The 15,229-nt window shown below is 41.5% G+C and overlaps 1 protein-coding gene across 3 annotated transcripts in view; it reads right to left on the reverse strand.

Moving 5' to 3' along the window:
* Positions 1-14,722, reverse strand: part of LOC309573487 (transmembrane protease serine 11E-like) — a 40,866-nt gene extending 26,144 nt beyond the window's left edge. For all 3 annotated transcript variants that reach the window (XM_082282488.1, XM_082282489.1, XM_082282487.1), the window contains exon 1: positions 14,643-14,722. The gene's annotated coding sequence lies outside the window, so the exon portion shown is untranslated. The remainder of the gene's footprint in view (positions 1-14,642) is intronic.
* Between the last annotated feature and the right edge of the window lie 507 nt (positions 14,723-15,229).

Here is a 15,229-nt window from a genome sequence, read left to right on the forward strand (position 1 = left end):
TCATCCTTCATCTATTAACTGCCTCTCTAGAAGGGTGGCTTCCCTGGAGGATGGCACAAAGAGCAAGGCAATTTCGCTGCAAGGTGAGCTCAGGCCAGCACATGGCCTCCCAATCAGCTGATCGATAGCAACATCTGTGAAGCCCTCTCAGTTTTTACACTCAGAGTCTGATGGTGAACATAAAGGGTTTCTCAGGGCCAGTGCATAATATTCATTAAAAATTGGTCTTGCGCCCAATGCTAGAAAAAATGCTTTGTACGAACAAGTGTTGCAAGACACAGTTCTAGCCAAGGGCTTTCATGACTGTATGACTTCGTTGCTAATATTAGCTAAGCTGCTAATAAATAACAGGAAATCTTTTTCCTTCCACACTGTAAAGACAGCCAATATTGTTACAACTTGAAGCCACGCAAATGCTCTCTGTTCTTGATGCAAAGCTCATTCAACACAGCTGTTAGAACTAGCAGAATGCAAAAGTCTAGAAGTTTGCACAATTTTTAATTTGGGAAGGCAGTGATACTTGCTCACACTGACATAGTCCACAAAACAAATGCTTTGCAATGATGGTGACTCCACAAGAGCTTGGCAGTTGACTTTGCACAGACTAGTGCTCATCCACTGTAAACAGTATTTTAGTTCAAATACTCCAGAAATTCCCCACGCCAAACCCTTGTAAAGTACTTGGCAACCCTAAATCTTATGCTGGAGATTATGAGCATGTATTCAAGATATTCAGCCATCCATGACATTCCCACGAGTCAGCAAAACCTGGGCTGTCATGAAAGAAAAGACTTCAAAAGGAAATTACAACTTTTCAAAGTTGTTATCCTTTACAAAGGTATCTTTAACTGAAGTTGCTTCTGCCACCAGCAAGACCAGAATGAGTGCTAATACATTTGAAAAGAGAACAAATTTCCAACATCTCCAGCTGCAGAGGGAGGGAGAAGCTGTACTTCAAACACTGACACGCTTGTGGGCAAAACTACTAGTAGCTGACATTTACAAGCATCAGCTCCCCATCCCCTTAGCCTAGCAGTCAGGGGCTGGTGGACTAGCTCTTCTGCCTCTTTCTTTAAGACCAAGGGAGCCAACAGCAGGCAGCTCCGTGCCTCTGCTGACATCTCTACCACACACAAGCTCCAAGTGCTGCTCAGGAAAGGTGAGGGTCCAACAAAGCCCTGTGTGCCAGACCCAGGAGGACATTTCATATATCCCAAGGTGTCTCAGATAGTGTTAGAAGCCAATATGATGACAACTGACTCAAGCCCTAGGGGACACTGCTCTTACCACTGTTCTTTCCAGGGCCAAAAATCTCCATTACACTGGCAGTATAACACACTTCAAATATTCTCCCTGCAAGTTCAGCACTGATGAATGAAAGTTAATTCTCAGATATGACCAGGTCAGAAAGTGCTGTTTATAGCTTAAATAATCCAGGATTCTCACATAGAGAATGCCTTGTGGGAGACACTGCTAAAGTAATTCAGACTTAATTTTGCACCAAAAGCAAAAGCTTGAACCTGGTAGGCAACTAAGTAGACATTTCTAATTATCCAAGCAAACAGCTCTAAGGATTTTTGAAGGAAACAGCAGGTTCTACATCTTTGAGAGTCCTATGTTTGAAGACACAAGCTTGTGTCTTCACATATTTAACCCACATATTTAACCCACTATGCTGGCAGTTAGGATCACAAGGCACAAGTTTGTGAGGTGGTCCTGCAAGGAGCTGAGGCTGAGGAAAGATGCCTGCTATCAGCCAAGTCACCACACATTAACTAGTGACCAATTACTTGCTGAACTGTATTCACTAGTCAGCTGCCAACTGCAGTGCGACCTGAACTTACTTCCCTCTGATTTATAAAAACATGTTAAGTTAATATAATGTTGCTTTGTGCTGTGATGGGATAGAAACAACCATGCAGTCAACATGACTCAGCTGAGCTGTACCAAGTTGAATAAAAGCATTCCAAAGGTCATCCCTTTTTCTGGCGTCCCTAACCATCCTTCCTGTAACACAGGGGTGCGGCACCTTCACAGCATTGTAGCTAACTCTTATCTCCTTTCCCTATCGTGACAGAAAATAAATCAGAAAAGAATATCAGAAGAGAACATAAGAAACCTGTTAACCATGAATTCTTTTTTCCTCTCTGCCTCCCCTTCATGTCCTGCATCATTGTGGTCATCCTCACAAATAGCCCCAGGACTAGTTTACTTAATTTGTATGTAACCTCTCCTAACTGATGTTGGAAAGAGGTGGAGCTGCTGCTGCAACAGCAAGAAGCAGTCTGTCACTAGCCACAAGATGCAAGATAAAAACCTAACAAGCAAAATTCTCCCACACACTCCACTAAGGCCAGACAAAAATCTAAATATAATCAGTTTGAAGAAATCTTAGCTCATGTTATTCTACTCCAAGTGTAATGTTTGCCAATAACATGGAAGACTTAATTGTGTGAGGAGTGAAGACTCATTTGTATCATTTAAGATACTAGGTCTTCATTAGACATTCCTAACTGTTAAGTAAAGCAGCCTGCTGTGTTCTAACCATCATTCACAACTGGAATAGCATATGCTGCACTGCTCTGTATTTCAGATTAAGGTCTCCATCTTTCTGTCTTGAAAATGAGTCTTCCTTGACCTTCCCCTCACCCCCACTTCTGGTGACAACTGCACTACCTTTGTCTGTAGACTGCAGGTTTTAAAATGACAGCTTGATTATGAGCTACATTCAGTTGCACTTCTGGGATGGAGAGGACCAGCTGCTACTGCCTGAACAAACATCTAAGGCAGGGGTTAAGAAAAAGTCTGTTGAAAGTGAAATGGTATATCAAAACATGAAAGATGCTTCACTAGGACCTAGATTCTGACCACCTAAAACTTCAACCAAGTCCTATATGGAAAGGAAAACCAGAATCAGTTTGCTGCTTGCAATGGCATGTTACTAAGGCATGATATATATTATATCTATACATATTTAATTTAAAAGGGTGGTTATTTCTCTTCAGTTCTTCATTCTCTTTCAAGAAAGAGAAGCCAAACGATGAAAATCCACCATGAACAAGTAGTCACTTGGCTTCAGCTGGGAAAACACCAGTGCTTATTGCTAGATCATTTAGCCACAACAGCTGAATTGGTCTCTGACTGGAAGTGGCTCTGGCTGCCAGTCTCTTCCCAGGGCTCCTGTGTACTACTACTGAACACCTGGAACAGGGAGATGATCTGTCTGGAGTGTAGAGTTTTATACTGCAAACAGCTAGGCAATTCATATTCAGATACATCTTATCAATAAACTAAGGCTTTTAAAGCTGTTGGTTTTTATACACATCTACTTAGTGCTCCACTAATGTGCCCCAGTATCACTGTTCACATATCACTGCCATACTGAGTTTAGCTAGTCAGACTTCTTCCAGAATGCAGTTCATCCAATTTAATGCTACCTGCAGGATGTCTGCCACACATCCGGTCCTCTGAGTGACAGCAGTGTTGGCGTGTTGGACCTATTCTTAGGGACTGCCATCAGGTTGTGACAACTAAATGGATTAAACACTTGTAAGAAATATGAAGGCTGTTTCAGGTCACCATACTAGAAGCCTGGACCAAGTTTATTCTCTTGTGACAAAAAGGCTTTAGAAACAAGGGGAAAAAAGAGACAACACAGAGAAGAGGAAGGGAATCTATTAACATGCCCTTCAAAAAGCTGGTGATATCTCCAAAGGCAGATGGCAAAATAGCAAATTCTGGTTCATAAAATGCCAACATAACAAAGGATCAGGGAAAGATTCAATGAACAGTTTGGTCAAGACAAACTGGCTGATAAATCCTCTTTCAGCGTGTTAGGTAGAAAGTCCTTAGGACCAACAGACTATTGGACTGTTAAAGGAGTACTGACAGAAGATGCATTCAAAACAAAAAGGAAATTCTTCACACCAGCCTGGGGAGGTTTGTACTCTGGAATCTTTCTTTAGAAGTCATTTATCTTCTGTGTTCAGCAGAACAGAATTTGATTTTATTCATACTTCTATTACCATTTGCTAAGGTCAGGTAATATTCAACTAAACATTCAAAAATAGCTCCTACAGAGTGGAGCAGGAAGAAGGGGAGGACAGAAGCTTCCCGTCCTGAAGACTCAAACTTGTGACAGCAGCTACAACACGAAAACTTGAGCCGGTTCTCAAGATGCTACTTCCCCACTCATAAGATAGCTGGCAAATCAAATAGACCATCAGCACACAACAATAAACACAAGAGCAGAAGTTGGACAGGCAACACAATTTCTGTCATGTTCTCAGCTAAGCATTAAGAAGGAATGAGATGACAAACCCAAGGCCTGAAAAGCTCAGAAGTTTCCCTAGCAAGGTGGGAAGCAACCAAACGTGCCTCCAAAACAGCAGGGGACCATGGAGTATGATAGTTTTAATCACTGTATTTTCTGATATCCCTGCAATATTTTTAAGCACCTATAGCCAGAACAAGCCTCAGCCTTTCTCAAACAAAAAAAGGAAGCACCTCTCTCTAATTTTCACTCCTTAAGACAGCATGACACAGCTAGAGATATCACACTAGAGAGGAGACATGACTTAACCACCTGCAGAACCAGGTTGAAGTTCCAGCACTTGTAAAATTATCAAACAATGCAAATGCTACAGGCGTTCAGTGAAATTAAAAGCAATGAATTTACAGTGAGTTTTCACACATTATCCAATTACTACCTTGCTGCAAGATATGAATGTGACAAACAGCTGTGTAATATTTATGAAAAGTATAAAGCAGTTGACTATCCAGCTTTAAATAACAGGGCAGTTCTGGGCTGACATCACTGTTACTTGTAACTGGAGGGAATTTGCCTCCAGCAGCGGCAACACTGTAGAAGACCTCACTTAGCACATATCACACCAATCAGCAAATGGGTCATAAAAACAAGGATCTCTCAAGGACATAACCTTCTGCACAACTGACACTGGCCACTAAGACATAAGCTACCACGTTAATTAAAGCAGTATCACTGTGAGGTACAGCAGTTCTGGTCCTACCCAACTTGCACTTAGATGACTACGCTACAAAGCTGTGGAGCAAAAGAGAAAACATGCAATAAGCACATCCTTACAGTATCTTCCACAGCAGATGACCTGATCATCAGATTATATCCACCTCTACTATTTACTTTCTTGGCCTCACTGCAACAGCAGGTATCTTGAGAAAGCAGCAAAAATGCTGACTTTGACTCTGTGAGCAGTGCTGGGGATCCAAACAGGCAGCCAGTAGGAGCTAGGACAGGCATGGAGGTATTGCATAATGGCTAAAGCCTCTCATCCTAGAAAATAGCAAAAAGCCCTAGACTGTTAATCTGCTAATAGTGCCTAGTTTCTTACTCGGAAGAAAGCCACGTCCTACTCTCCCATGCAATAGCAGATGGGAAAGCCATCACAAGGCACTGTTCCTTGGCAGCAGGTACTCAAGAAGGCAGTGCCTGTGCAGCCCAGGCCAGCTGGGGCTGCCAAGCAGCCTGCCTGCACACAGCCATCTGTAGTAGCTCTCACCTGCTAAGTTGACATCCCTAGCTGCATCTGTCATGATATCTCTGGAGTGGCAAGCTCTGCAGAAATTTAAAAGACTTTTCAACATAAAAAGACAAATTTTACTAGAAACTAAAATTAATGTTTTAAGCAGGAAAAGCAAAGTGCCTAAGCAAAATTAAAAAAAAAAATCAAAACACATATAGGCAGGTCTCTCCTAAGAGACTTGTCCTCTTTGGCAGGTTTGATTCTGGTCACTCGGGTGGGTTTCTGGGTTGCAGCAAACACTATACAATCCCTCCCCCAAGGAAGTTGCTCTTTCTATCACAAGAGGCATGGTCACCTGCTCCCCAACTCTATAGCATCCACCCAACAGGTGCAGGCTCTCAGGGCTCTGGCATCCCTTTTGCCACTTACCAATCATGCAGATATTACATCCTAGGCATTAGGTTTCATGACCTTGTAGTGTTCCCATCTTTCTTTCGAGAAAGCCAGACTTCATGTTGTTTGGATTGTCTTGATACTGCCCATATTTCCATACACAATCTAACTTCGTCCATTTAAGGGTTTTTAACTGGCCGACCAAATTAAACCACCCAGATGTGATGTGATCTGCTTTGTAACACAAGAACAGAAACCTGTACTTTTCACTAGCAATCCCATAAGCACTGTAAGGTGGCTGTGCCACAAAATAGGGCCCACACACTTTCTCACAGAAAAAGGGCAGCTAAGAACTAAAGGGTCCACAAAATCTATGAATGTCTTTTCTGAAGAGGGGCAGCTGTCATACAGCCTTCCAAGATCAGGAGACAACAATGATAAGGAACCAAATCTGAAGGTTCCTGGCCTCCTCAGTGTCACAGCCACCTTGTCAGACTTAAGACTAGAAGATAGTTACTGAAGGTGAACAAAATATCCTGTGGCCACATCTCAAAATTACAGTCATGACAAGAAGAATAAATGGAATTGATTAATTTGAAGTAACTCAGAAACTGATTTTTTAAAAATTATTTTACCCTATGGAACAGCCTGAAAAAGAAGTCAGTTTAAGTTTGGGTTTTTTTTTTTTAAATATAGAAGCCTTAAAACTGAAGTAATCTAGCATTGTCAGAATGACCTTGAAGGGAAAAAAATCCCCAAACCACCAAAGATTTTTGGTCCCAAAGCAAAGTAATTTTTTTGCTGCTCTTTGGATTGTCAAGTTCTTATCTAATATGTCCACGTTTGAAGCAACTATAATACCCAAGGAAGCCATAATTAAGATAATTAACCTATCATACACATGTAATTATGATTTCTACTTCAATACTTGGAAGAATTACTAACATGTTGCTACATGATATAAATTTTAAAAGAACTTCAGAGCAGCAGTTAGTAGGTTATAAAATAAAACAGGAGGCAATTAAACTATTCAACTCATTGCAGAGACTACTACCACAGGAGAGTATACTTTGTCTGGTTGGGATGAATTCTCTTCACAGCAGCCCATATGGTACTGTGTTTTGGATTTGTGATCAAAACAGTATTGATAACAAACCAATATTTCAGCTATTGCTGAACAGTGCTTGCACAGCAACAGGACCTTCTCTGTTTTCCACTCTACTTTTCTACTCCCTGCCAGCAAGTAAGCTAAAAGGTAAGCAGAAGATTGTGAGGGATCACTGACAGGACAGCTGAGCCAAATTGATTAAAGGGATATTCCTCATCACATAACATCATGCTTGGCAAAAAAACCCTGGGGGTCATGTTTTCCAAAGTAATTGTTGCTTAGAGACTGGCTGGGCATCCCACTGCTTGTGGAAGGGGGCGAGTTACTGCCTTTGTGTCACTTCATGTCCACACATGCACACTGTCCTTCATTTAAACTGTCTTCATCTTGACCCAAGAGTATTTCTTGCTTTTGCTCTTCTGATTCTCTCCCTCATCTTGCTGGATGGGCCTGAGCCATCAGCTGGTCATTATTTGCTAACCAGGGTCAGCTCCCTTCAGAATCACAAAAGAGAGAGTTACTCCTTACAAACCAAGGAATGAGGAGTCATGCAGGTCAGATTAAAGAAAATTTAGACAACTTAGGGTTCTGGAAAAAAAAAACTACAGGTGAATTGAAAATTTATTGTAATAGCTGGGGATTTCAGGAGCAGAAAACAAACAAAAAAAAAACAAGTAGGTTTTTTCAATACATCAGATACCAGCTGATTAAACGGGTTCTAAACTACCAGGACAAAGATAAGGCAGACAAAATCAGCGCAGTGACACTACGTATTTCTGCATCTGCTTTCACTTTAGGAGATGTGGAACATAAAATCCTCAGGCTTGTGTTAACTCTTTTCAGAAAAATGCAACATACTTCTGGGGACAAAAAAAAAAAAGCTACAAAAGTCAAAGTACAAAACCCCACAAATAGGATCAAAATGAAACATTAAATCCTATGTCAGAAACAAGCATAGTGAGCCAACGGTGCTGACAAACTCAAAACCACCCCGCAGATTAAATTAGACCCATGTATTATGACTCATCTGAATAATTGCAGAGCAAGCTGTGTCTGAAAAAAACATCTCAGCAAGGAAGAATTTCTACACCTGGGTCAGGGAAGGTGAGCTGTACTCCGCTGCCTTGCTTTGCAGCAGAACTTGTCGGTGCCTTGCAGAGAAAGCCAGGTGGCAGAGGAGGAGCAGAAAGGAGACAGAACAAATGACAGTTCAGAGTACAGCTGTGAGGAGCTGGAGAGGCAGATTAGTCCAATAACAACAGATAGAGAACCAAGGTTGAGAAGAAAAGGATATACCACATTCCATATGTATCGACACAGAGCTGTATGGAGACGTTTGGTGAGTAGATGCTCCCAGAAAACATCCGAAAGGTCAAGTTAAGTTCGTAAGCTTTTCTGGACTGAACAACCATTGCCGTCATCTCAAATCTATTGCATTTCATTACCTGCTCCCACAATAACTCCTCTCTGAGGCGAACCTGTGAAGGCACAGGAGTTGCCTGAGGCCCCTCCTGCTACCTCTGGCACATGTGCTGTCTCCCTGACAATCACCATGTTTCATCAAGACTTATCAAGCCCCACAGGAAGCCTTGCCACGCAATTGGCACCTCAGCTTCCAGCAGCAGGACTCAGTCATCAAGAGTTAGCTCACATACATTATCCAACCAAAGCATTGTACCACAAACACACACTGTATGAGAGGGGCCATCCACATTGTCTCCTAATTTTAAATAGTGGGAGGGTTTCTTGGGGGAAGGTGTGGGAGGCATATGAATAACTGGAGGAGACTTAAAGGCTCCAGATGTGCAGAAGCCCCTTAGGGCATAATTTAAAATTTTGGAGGAACATATGTACTGAGAACTGCCATCTCAGATAAGAAACATTTCTTGAATCCAATTCATGGACAATTTCCTGAGAAATATGTACAATTCTTTGAGCTTCAACCTTTTCAGTGCTATACTGAAACTTACTATATGATATCAAGGCTTCAAACACATGCAACCTTGCCAATACTGATTCTGATCACTGATTCAGAGTCCAATAATTTCCTTCCAACATTTCACCTCTTACCACTTGTCTACTGCAGACAAAATATTTCCTGGTAACTTACTTTCCTTTCTTTAACATTTATGGTTAGGCAAAGCACCAAAGTATGAATCCTACTAACTCAAAGGCAATAGAATACCCACTCTTATGGTATCTGAGCTCTTAATAATTGTCCAACCTGTTCTTCTAAGGTTCAGTTGCAGATATTCTAAAGCTTCTGTAAATAAACAGTCAATAGCACTTAAACTTCAGTTGATCATTTGTGAGTTGGAAGAGGAATCAGAAGATCCAGCAATATCCTTTGAACCCTAGCTTCTATGATACCTCTCCTGTTTATCTATGAAACCACATAGTTTTGCTATCTGACCCACGATTCTAAGCATCCAGTGAAGGTAACACAGATAACCATTTGATAAACAATCAAACTCACATGGAAAAAAATCCAAAACTTAAGATAATTGAAACCGGACACAGAATGAGCAAGTCTAAACTCCAATCATATGAAGCATGAGTATTCCAGCAGCCCCAGAAACAGAAAAGCATTGTGGTTTAAAAATAGGGTGTGATACCAGATAACAGCAGTGATTCATCTGGAAGACAATGAGAGTACAAAAGCAAGAGACAAGCCAAAACCTGCACTGTAATGACAACACATAGTCACAGCCTTAACATCTCCTTTGGTGCTTGACTGAGAGGTTAAGAACAGGGCAACCTGTTTCATGAGTACAAATAATAAAAAAACTATAGCCATCACAGAAGCAAAAGCCATCACAAACACAAATGGCTATTACCAGCTTATCTCCTGACAGTGATGCATGCTGCAGCCATCTGCAATCAAACACAGTAAAACCACTTTGCAAAGCAGCACAGCTTTTGCAACTTGAACCAAGACATTTAGTCACAACCAAGAGTCTGACCATAAAGGTTGCAGAGGCAAGAGGGAACAATATTGGGAGCAAATGAATTTCCTGCCACAGTAAGATGTGTAAAATATATGTCTCGACCATCCACATGCTTATATATGCAGAATGAGACAGTAACTCCTTATGCAATTGCTAATGTCTATTTACATACTGTCCTTTTTTTTTTAAGGAACAAACGTAACATTTGGTCCCATTCATGTAGTTTCATGGTTTTGGGGTCAAGAGATGGATACATAACCTCTACCCAAAACCAGATATGTGTGCCAAACAAGCATTTCTACAATTATGAGATGGATTTGGATTGCCTTTTTTTCTTAGCTGCTTCCTGCCCTTCAATTCCCCTTTGATATTGCTTCTAATAGTCTAAATCTCTGAGCAACTGCTACTCTGAACCTGATTTCTCAAAGACAGACCATTAATGCAGGAAGTGTCTCCTGACAAACTCAACTGGCTCTGACATTTTAAGAAATGGAGGAAGGTCTGGGGAGCAGAGTAGGCAAAGAGGCTACTGCCCCTATTGAGAACAAGATTTACGGTCACATCTTGTTAGACACCAGAAACTCTGCTAAAGACATACAGGTAACTGGGTTTTAATTTGCTTAGGATTCCCAAAGAACTACTTATTAACAGAAAACCCCCTACAAACTCACCAAATACAAGTTTCCTTCTTTCTCTAAAGATGACTTCCCAGAAACATTATCCCAACGATTACATTCAGTCTTTAATCAGACCTTCAACCCTGAACAGCTACCTCTGCAGACAGAAACACAGCAGAAGATGTTCAGAACTGTCAGCACACTGAAGCCTCACTGTGCTTGCCTCCGACAGTGAGACTGGAAAAGGTGACCTTTACAGTCTGGTACCTAAACAGCACACGATACTGCCTCTCTTCAATTATTTCTTAAATGTCTGTACTATCAAAAAGTAAAACCCTTTCTTCCTCAGGACAGAATGGAGAAAAATACACTGGCACAAGACAGGGAAACCTGATATGTGTTCTCTCCATGACGTTATTGAAAGCTATCTGTCCATTGTGTATAGCTTTAAACTGTGCTGCTGCTGCCCTTGGGTGTGGATACTCTGTGCAGAGCCCTGGACACTATTTTTGTTACCAAAAAAATTCCTTGGTTTGCATCAAGGTGCTATTCATCTATTTCAGGATAACTTAAGGTAGGGCTAGCTAGCTAATGATAGGGTCCACTATAGTACCATGTAGACACCTAGTCTTGTCAAGCTTGTTCTTTAAATCCCTGTCTAATTTGGCTAGACAGTTTGTACCACATAGTAATTGTTCATACACTTCCAGTGAGGTGACAGCTAAGAAGAGAGCTGTACTTTCAGCAACTATAAGTCACAGCAGAGGGGAGTGAGCAGAGATTACCAAATACACACCCCACCCCTTCAGTGCAGCAGAGCATGTAAGATGAGCTCCAAGTATAGAGCTCACTGCCAGTAAAGAGTAACTGCAAGAGGATTCAGTAAGGACCATAAGGACATGCTTAAGTTCTGGTGTCTGGTTAGGATCTTGTGGCTACTGTAATGGTCTCTCATAGTTCTGTAAAGGCGCAGCTGAACTCAGCAAATGCAAATGTCAAAAACAGACCTGAGAAACACATCTCAGGGATGACCTTAATTGCAACCTTGCAGCCTCTCGTTTCCCAGGGAAACAGACACCACACAAGGAGCAAAAATTCACCACTTGAAATATCACCTGAACAAATCCTGCCACCTCCACACAAGGTCTAGCTATGCCAAGCAGCACTTTCATTACAGTGATCTCAAGGGGATCCTGCATTTCCTTTCCTCCAGCTGTAACCACTGTAGATCCCTTTCCTGCAGCAAAGAAAAGAAAATAGTTCATATTGATCGGGAATCAAAATGTGCACCAAACACAAGATGCTGCCACCTCCTGATTCAGTAGGGGACTGACCTAGAAAACCCACACAGCTGAACAGGGTTGCAGCTGGACTGAGCACATCTAAACACTACTCATGGCTGCCAAAAGGGGACAGTTGCTTTTTCTGTGTTCATCCTGCCACTTGAAAAGCTATTTCAACTCGTGGTCTGGAAAGTCATCCATGAAAGAAAAATGAAACTTTTATTTCAGATAAGCAATTTAAATCAGGCCAGTGATGACTACAAGAATTGGGAGCAGCACAGCTAAAAGCAAGGGACAGGTGAGATAGAAGAGAAGGTCACCATATCCTGCAGCAGGAACACAGACCACCTCAGCTGTATCATTTAACCTTACTTCAGGGGATTTGAAAAGGCAAGGGACAGAGAAATAATCTGGTCTCTAAAGAAGAAGTGCTCAAGTAAGGGAAAATTGCAGAGATAATTATGAAATGCAGATTCTTCAGGTCTCTCCACAAAACCAAAATCAACGGGACCATTCAACAAACTCAGCTTTGTCCGAATTTGCTTGTCACTGAAGTCACTATTCAACTCTTCAGAGTCAATCTGTCTCACAACATGCACTTCCAAAAGCATTTCTCAGGTTTTGTTTATCTATTCATAAAAATCTCACCCTCCTTGAAACCCGATGAAAACAAATAGATATTGCCCTTAACACTATCAGCATAAAAATCACCTTATCTAAGGGGAGAGGGGGAGAAGAAAGAAGCCTGAGGGGAAAAAAACAGGTAACAAACACAAACAGGAAAAATGACAGGAAAAGCAGCCAAATCCATATCTTGTGGGAGACAGGGAAAAATCTTGTTGGCTTCCAAGAACTTAAGTTTCCCTTTTCCCCTCCCCCCTCCAACTTATTAACTAACTAAATAAAAATAATTTTTTGAGTAATCCTTATTGGGAGTTTCCTGTTTACACAGCAGTTACTCCGTGATCCAATAAACTCCCTGGCCTGAAGTACGTGACCTTGGCACACACTCAGTCCAGAATACAGCAGTTACCTTGTAAACAGGAAGCTGCCAGTGCACCAAGGCACAGGAACAAGAAGCACACAGAAGTTATACTTCTGCACCAGCACCTCCTGCAGCTTACTTCAAGTGCAAATCAGGAATGAAATCAAATAATACATCAAGAATACCTATGCCAACAAGCATTTGCCACAACTCTCTGAAGCTTTCTTGAAAAATCACAACATTTTTTTAAATTGTAAACATTTTCCTTGGGCTGACATAGCCAAAAGACTTTCAGACATAGGAGGGTGGCTTTTGAAAGGCTTTTAGGCATAAGTGAATTAGAGCAAAGCAGAGGAAGTTTTTATTATAACCTGCAACTTACTGTTTTGGGATTGTAGGTAGATGACAAGCATTAGTGCTCATATATTCTGGAAGGTATCAGGCTTTATGGGAATCACACACATGGTAATACAAGGCAAATGTATCGGTGTATCAGTAGCTTAAATACCAGGCTGCAGCTACATGGATGGCTCCCTGCTAACCTGCATCACAAAAGTCTGCCTTTTGATAAGAGCAGAAGCAGTAACAAGTCTTATCCTCTGATCTGGAACACAAATTCCAAAGCAGTGGACTTTGCATTTTAATCTTAGACAACTAATCTACTTTACAAAAGTGATAGTCCCACTTCACCTTGGTTCCCCACAGTTCCAAGTTACACAGACCGCAACAGGCTTACAAAAAAATAGTTTCCAAAAATACATCTCAAACAATCAGCAGCCATTCCCACTCAGCCCCCTGATAGACAGCTGAAGGCATGGACATAAGAGCAAGCCCAAATTTGTCTCTTATGTGGAACACAGATATTCTCAGTCACCCTAGTAATTTCTCAGTAGTGGCCCATCCTAATAGGCAGTTTTCAGAGAATGTCCATTAGCAGTTACTTGCACCAAAAAGGACAAATGGGCTAATATTGTTATAAAGACTATTTCAAAGGGAAAACTTCCAAGCAGCTGTAGTGATCTGGTTTTGAAAGGCATTAAGCAGACACCAAGGGAATTCTCCAACATGCCTTTAAAACAGGTTTGGGCAAAGTAATTAGCTGTTCCTTTGAATAACTGTATCTATCAAATCTCTGACACAGCAAGATCTAAAAGGGAGCTCACTACCAAGTTTAGCACCGTTTTCCCCCCTCCCTTCCACAGCGATTTGCTATATTGTAATCTATGCAGGAAGCCACAGCTACCAGCTGCTTGCCGCACTAAGGAGTCCCTCTTACCCTATAATTCTTGAACAAGAGCCCATCAATAACAAAACATATTAAGGGACCTTTGGAGATGGTTTAGTCTATATGGAGCCATTACACCCTTGAAAAAACCATCAGTAGCTATGCTCACTTGCAGATACCCACCACCACCACACTACAGTAAAGGTGCTGGACTCATGCTACCAATATTTGAACTTTGTCCCATGTGAAAGGCATGAAACCCACCAAAAGGCCCATGATGGGCTTTAAAGTACAGTGCTCTCCAAAGCTGTCTCGGTGCACCTGCAGATTCAAAAGGAAGTACAAAAACTGACACGAGCAACAGCTCCACAGAGTGCCCTTCCATTTAACTCATGCTAACGGCACCATCTAGTGCATCACATGCAAACAGACCTTCTTTCCATAGGTAACAGGCAGTAAAGTTGATACCACACAGTAATTTCTAGTAAAATCAGAAAACGCAGGTAGTGCTTGTAAGTAACACATGCTAAAAAAACTTGTGTGCATACCAGTCACTGAAAGGTCACTCCACAAGCAGCTTACCCAAGTGATGATCGATATGATCAGAACACAGACAAGAATTGCTTCAGTCTTTGGCCACAGAATCAAGAAGTTAAGTGCCAGCAAAACTACTGCTGTCAAGTCCTGCCTATTTGACAAAGTAACACACCAGAAAACAAATAAATGGGATAATTGTTTAATGAGTTTCAGGTTGTAGCACCGCAGTAGTAAGCACCTTTTATCAGATCAAGAAGCCAGTACAAAGCTGAAGTATATGTACCTTTATTTCGTTCTGTAAAACTTCACAATCACCTCACAATTTTCACCTCATCACATAATTCCATCTTTCATCATCTCTCTCTGCAGAAATACTTCAGTTCTTCAGGGCATGTTTTCATCCTCTGCTCAGACTTTGCTTGCACAGCTTTGAAGTGAGATAGACAACACCAAGCAGTGCTACAGAGTGCCTTTTGCACTCCAGCCCCCATCACTGGAAAGGAAAAGTGCTTCCTTAAGCTAGCCAACAGCTGCTATGCTGACCGGGCATTTTTACCAACCTGTCCACTCTGGGAGCACAGGCAAACACACTGAATATCAGGAGTGAAGATTCCTGGAACTGGATTGTTTTG

This window comes from Coloeus monedula, assembly GCF_965178545.1.
Source record: "Coloeus monedula genome assembly, chromosome: 5".
NCBI lineage: Eukaryota > Metazoa > Chordata > Aves > Passeriformes > Corvidae > Coloeus > Coloeus monedula.